This window comes from Chamaea fasciata, unplaced genomic scaffold (assembly GCF_029207755.1).
Source record: "Chamaea fasciata isolate MVZ Bird 193981 ecotype frontalis unplaced genomic scaffold, bChaFas1.0.hap1 SCAF_1, whole genome shotgun sequence".
NCBI lineage: Eukaryota > Metazoa > Chordata > Aves > Passeriformes > Sylviidae > Chamaea > Chamaea fasciata.
Window position 1 is genome coordinate 141,190,678 of NW_027094086.1, and position 6,764 is coordinate 141,197,441.

General features: G+C 38.2%; 1 long non-coding RNA gene across 1 annotated transcript; it reads left to right on the forward strand.

The window, feature by feature from the left end:
- The first annotated feature begins 449 nt into the window (after positions 1 to 449).
- Positions 450 to 5,260, forward strand: LOC136295456 (uncharacterized). The gene is made up of 2 exons (XR_010722677.1): positions 450 to 618; positions 2,899 to 5,260. It is a non-coding gene; the product is annotated as an uncharacterized lncRNA (long non-coding RNA).
- The last annotated feature ends 1,504 nt before the right edge of the window (positions 5,261 to 6,764 follow it).

Genomic DNA, 6,764 nt, shown 5'->3' on the forward strand with positions numbered 1-6,764 from the left:
CGTAATGTAGCCAGGCAATTCATGACACAGGCTGAAGGAGAGCTCTCTACAGAGGAACATGACAGACTGTGTTACTGGCTTCTAATACATGTGAGCTCTCATGAAGATCGTGTTTCTGATATTTGCGTAAAGTAGGATGCCAGGATCTTATTGCTTGGAGTGGGAGGATAAGATGATCTGATCAGTGTGCCAAGTTCCTGTAACTCATCACTTTCCATTCTCCATGAAGTGGCATTCCCCTAATCCGTCTGCCAAAAGCCGGTTTCTGTTTCACAGTCCCGAGGACGGTGTAAAATCTCACTTATTACCTTCCTGTTAGGCTAAGTACTGCAAAATCTGTTTCTGATTTGCACTTGGTTTGAAGTGGTGGTCAGCCACTAATAAACTCTCTTTCTTATTCTCCTTCCCTCTTATTCCACACCCGCCCTTGCCCGTCCCCCCCTCATCCCCCCCAGCTCTTTCCCCACCCCAGTTTGGGCATGCTTCCAAGTGTCAGCAAAAACTGGGTCCCCAGCCACATGCAATAGGCAGTGCCTGCTGTGTTTCAGTTTTGTTTCGGATGGATTGAAATACAAGACACAGAAAGGATTTTGTCTGGAGTCAAACTTGCTGAAAAAGGTATGTCAGTATATTAGACTGTGTTATTTCTGTGATATTGGCACTTAGATTCATGTGATACACACATAAGACCAGTAAGTTTGGGAAAATCCACACAAATTGCTAGTTGTGCCTGGAACAAGCAGGTGTAATCCTGGAAAGATAAATTTAATCCAGTTGCTAGCACTGATTCCTTTAGCATTTTATCAAAATCCCTGTTGTAGCAATGGTCTTATTCTGTTTTTTCCATTCTGCTTAACCAGCAGATGACTCAGTCCACAGACCAAGATAATGCTGTACAATTATAGCATTCAAAATGGTTTATGTGTGACTACTCAAGGCTTGTCTTCACTCCGTTTATTGGCTACCAGCACACTAAGCTAAATGCAAGTTAACAAATTCCTAAAAATACCCCAGGGATGAATCATCCCTTTCAAAAGGGTTCTGGAGAGTGTTTACCACTGTGATGGTAAGTCATGGGGTAGCAGGGAAGCCAATTTCTGTTACAGAAAGAGACAAGCTTGAGTCAGCCAAATGCTATGTTACAGTTTCTGAATGCTTTGCCTGGAAGATGGCTATTATGAGTTCATGTTCTCAAATTTGGACAGCTAAAGGAAACCGTTAAAGCAAAATTTTCCCGAAGTATCTTGCAAACCTGATGTCTGCTGCTTTCCATAGGGATACAGGAATTAAGATTTTATCATTTTCCTGGGGCTTGTTTTGTTTTGTTTTTTTCACTTCCAAATCCTAGAGTGACTCATCATTGTCAGAGAAAAGAGTCTATTTGCTGGAATTTAGAAAATTGCTTTTCAAATCTTATACTGGACAATGTGTGTTCAAATTCATGGCATAGATGTGTTCTTGAACATTCTCTGCTACCTACAGAGCAGAGTGAATTATTTTTGAAAGGAAAATAATTATATTCTGCATTTTTTCCTTAAAAATGTTTGTGTTTGATAGATCCAAGATTTCACAGAAAGTCTTAGAAACAGAAGGCTTAAATAGCAACAGAAACAATAAAATCTAGGAGAAATTAACATTGACATTTCAACCATTGCCCTGTAATAAACACACAACAAACCATAACAAATTTGTTCGTCTACCTATAAAAACTTAATTTTATCCCAGTATTACTGCTTTCCACTCTGATTTAATCTGATTGAACTCTATTTACTGTAGTTATTTACTGTAAATTGAAGAAATGCAAAAAAGCATAATTCATGGATATCTTTCTGTTTGTTAAATAATTGTTTCACATTTACAATTTGATCTCTGATAAATGGCATAGGCAGGAATGCTCCTGTGTGGATTAAGGAGTTATCTCCAGTGCTTTTCAGCCGTGCCTTTCTCATGGAAGTTGCTATCCCCACACATCTGAGATACCCTAAGTGGCCACACAGCTGCATCATGGCATCACTTCAGTTGTGTTTTGGACACCCTGCTCATCCACTAATCCACAACTAATGCAGGTGACTTGTGGTCATGAGAGGTATTTAATAGTACCTTTAGGTAACTCAGGCTTTAGGTTGGAAGTCCTTAAGGTATCATTCAATAAATTTATTATCAATTACAGTTAACATAAAAATGTGTCAGGTCTTCCGTGTTTGCACCTTGGCAGGTTTCAAAAGAGGACTGTACTCTTCAGATAAAACTGGGAAATAGAGGATAAAAATCGTTTTAGAAATCCTGATTCAACCAATGGAATATAAAGGCATGTCATGGCCCATTCCTGACACACCCCTCTCTTTATGCTTTGCCTGTCATCCGAGGAACAACACAGGGAAAGGCAGGGATTCACTTTGGAAAATTTGAATAAGGCTTGTAACCAATAAGGTAAATTAAGCAGAATTTTAAAAATAAAATTTTGAAAATAGGGATAGTGTGATTGATTTTATACTCGGTCGTCTTGTTCCCTGTCAGCATTCATTGCAGCCAAACAAGTTTGAAATTCCTCACAGGAGATCAATTAGAAATGTCACACAAAGGTACATGGACTGGCATCTTCACCCTCACAGACCAGAATCCTGGATTCTTTGCAGGGAAAATACTGACTGCTCAGAGGTTAATTAATTTTATTTCACAGTGGAAAAGTTCAGTAAATCCTTATTTCCGAATTAAACCTTTTTTTTTTTTTCACAATTCTATATTTGCAGTTTAGTCATACTCCCTTTGTCCCTTGACTCCTCCCTCTCACAGTTACGCTTTAATAAGTATTCTGATGTTTGCATTGAGATTGTGTTATAAATCTTACAGAACGTAGCCTATGAAAATTCTCACTTGTGCTCACACTTCTCTTGTCAGAAGGAAAAGAGTTACCTGAGATGTGCTGCAGCCATGTTTGCAGAGGCAGATTTGGGAATTTGACTGCTGGAAAGAATTTCTATGAAGAGTAAATGAGGATATCTTCAGATAATCACCTGTGACGGAGACTTTGGAATGTACACCAGAAATGTTTGTAATAGCAAAACCTCCCACTTGTTGCCGGTGAAGATCTGGAGGAAAGGCTGCTGCTGTTAAGTGATGTGTTGCCTCACTCTGGACACCCTGTGAAAGTCCTCAGCCCTCAGGTTGATGTGAACTGCAAGCTTTTAGCTCCCGCATTTTTCTAGATGATGTACTTGCTGTCCTTCACAGACCATACTTTGAAAGAGGTGCTGTAATGCAGCTTCACAGAGTGAGATGCAAAATAAATGAGCCTTCAGGCAGAATGCTACTTAACAGCCTTCTGGGAGCTGTTTATCAGAGCCCAGCTCTGCCTCACATCCATCCTCACCACCATCAACCCTCGGTTGTAGTGAGGGCTCAGAGCACTCACTGGAACCTCTGAACGGTTGCAAACTCACCAAATAATCCAAATGCATGAGGGGCCAGGAGATGAGTGAAAACTTTCTACTTCAGAGTTCTTCCTCTCACTTTTTTACAACCTGACAAAGGCATCCGACAGCCCAAAGCTTTTTACAGGATTCAGAACTAAAGAAACCTGAAATTGCTCGCTGGAAATTTGGCACACCCCAAAAATGAGAGGACTAAGGGTTTATGTGGCAGATGTGTAAGAAGAGAAATAGATATTAATGAAAAATGTATAATGATAAATTTGTATTAATGAGCGTTTGAGCAAGAAGACCACTCAAAAGCTGGTTTGGCTCAGGAGTATAATTCCTGATGGCTTCAATTTACCGCTTATCCCTAATTCAAATTCTGCTAAAGAGAGAAAAAAGGTATTGATGTCAATAAATATATAGAGCAAAAATAACACACAGGCCTAAATATGAGTGAGCATCTGCACAAGCTTCAGTGCCCACAAGCCCACAAGCTTGAGATTGTGTTATATTCCCTCCTCACAACTGGGAGGAATTTACATATTTCTATTTACGTCCACTTGATCCTGTAAGATGGAACATAAAAATAGAAAAATCACAGAATAGTTTTGCAAACAACTCTAACTCAGGCTAAGGTTTATTGCAACAGCAAATTCACAGTTTTACACTAAATTTGCTTTCTTTTCTGCTCACAAATGTATGATAATGTTAGAACAGTACTCAAAGAACAGCAAAAAAAATCTGGAATTAAATTATACACATCTAAAAAGATAGTCCTCAGAAAAGTGCTTGAAGAAGTCCAAGCAAAAATAATTGTCTTAAGTATGCATGATTTTCTCAATTACACATGCATTTTCTATAAATATGCCTGCATGAATAACAGTTTTTTTCTGTTTGCTGGGAGCTCTAAAAACAGTCCAAATCAATGAATGCACAGGCATCAAAGGACATTTAGTATTGATTAAAACCAAAACATTTTGGTTCAAAAAATTTTTAAAATTAAATGTTTCCTATTTCTTCTGAATTTTTAGCAAGAAAAATTAGCAAAGATATGAATTTATGAAACACTTCAGTACAGCTGTACGTGTATTTTTCCCATGCAAAATTCTTCCCCGAAAGGCTTCTACAAATCAAAAATTAGAAAGTTACAGCCTGTTTAGAAATTGCAGACAAAATGTCGGAATTCAGTTGTGTGCAAAATCTCCATCATTTCCAATTCTGTGCCTTTTTTTCCCTACTTATTTTAACTATTTTTTTTTTTTTGTCATTTTAATATTTTCAGTCCACTGTTCAGCTTCTGTCTGTGCCTAGCTTATTTTAGTTTGGATGCACATGCGCTAACAGTGTAATCAGACCTTTTATGCATTCAAAATCAAAGAGAATAAACCGTCTTCTGTGCCTCAGCGTTTCTAGTTTTGATATGGTTGGCACTGCTAGGGTCTGCATTGGTTTATATTTTCAATACTTTTTAAGAATTAGCCACCTTTTTGACCTCGTAGAACAGCAAACAGCTATGCAAAAAAATGTAGGGGAGAACCTTGTTTGGACTGTTGGACTAAGCAAACATGACAAGAAAATCACTTGAGTAGGCTCATACATATGCACTGTCAAGGTGCCATCCTCACCAAGTATCTTTTTTCACTACAGTCATACAATTTATAGTGTCAGCAAGTTTTAGAAGAGCAATATGTGTATTTCATTGTTAGAATTAAAAGGAAAGCTTTAAAACCCTTCTCTGCAGCCTTTTTTTTTTTTTTTCCCAACAAGGTAGTAAGAAAAAATGCTGTTAATGCAAAAAAAAAAAAAAAAAAAAAAAAAAAAAAAAAAAAAAAAAAAAAACCAAAGAGAGGGAGAGAGAAAGCATGCAGTGAAAGGTCAGTGTGACAGGCTTAAAGATGTGCTGCTGATTACTCATTAAAGCAATTTTGCAATGAGGATTTTAAACAGTGTCTTTGCTTCCATTAATGTTCTGCAATCTCTCCAGCAAGGGTCAAAAGCCCTGGGGTCTTGACAGGAGATAAACAAATGCAAAAAAGTTCATGAGTGCTTGAATTCATCCTTCTTCACTGCAATGTACAATTACATCCTCTTAATTAAAACTGTCCTGTTGTATTGCTGTGTGTGCAATAGGAGTGTGAGTTAGGAGTGTTCTAGAGGCTTTGATCCAGATGATGATGTCAAGGTGAGCTGGAGTTCACGCTCCCTGGTACTGCGGTTCCTGGTGGCCATGGAGGTCTGACCACTGCCGGTGGGTTCACAGGTAATTAAGGGTTCAGTCTTCTGCAAGTGTTTTTCATGTGACAGTACCTCAACTTTGATTACACTTGAAATGTAGTGTGAATATCTTTTGCTACAAAAAGGAGAAAAAAATCAAATTGCTGCTTCAAAAACTTATGTAACAGATGGGTATTGAAACACTGATATACTGATGGTGACAGGACACAATACTTGTGGTATGGATATCCTGCTGCTTCAGGTGGCTCTGCCGTCATCCCTCTGCATGGCAAGAAGCATATATGGAAAAACCTCACCCTCAGCTGACCAAAGAAACACAAAATTTAACACAATGAATTTGTAAGTTCTATATATTGGATGAAGAAGGGAAAACCAACCCACAGATGTTTTCTACCTACCTGGAGCCACTGGCTGCATTTCCTTCATGTGCTGCAGACGTATTCTGTCACACATCTCAAAACTCCACAGTGAGCTTGTAACAAGTCTCTGCACCTAAAAGAAGATAAGAAGCTGGAGAGGAGGGAACAGGGAAATGGAGGTGAAAAAAAAAAATAAAAGTGGGAACATCTCAGAAAATTGAAAAATATTGCAGAAATTTCCATGCATTTCAATCCAAACAAAATCACAGAAAGCAAACTTCTGTCTGATAACATGTGATTTTAATTGTTTGATAGGAAAGGTATCCCTGGAGGAATTTCTAACTTCAAGAGTAATTACCAGCAATGTTTTGACTGCTGATGCCTTTGGGCAGCAATTCGCTTCTGTTTAGTTTTAAGATACTGTCATGTCAATCAGATCTGTGGCGTCATTCACAGGGAATTGTGACACTTAAACCAAGGAAAATGCATGTTAGAAGGCACGTCCTCCAATCCATGCTCAAGGCAGAGTCATTTCATCCAGCTGTTTTTTCAGAACGGAAGACTGGAAGTGTTAATTGGAGAGATGAGACATTCATTAAGCATAAAGATGGTTGGAAACAAATTTCTCCTCTTTTCCTTTGCACAGTTTTATTTACAGACACTGATAGTTCTGTAATTGTTATTTATCATATTTCTTTGCACAACATTAATGAATAAGCATAAAACATTTATTTATGAAGTTCTGCACAATCTC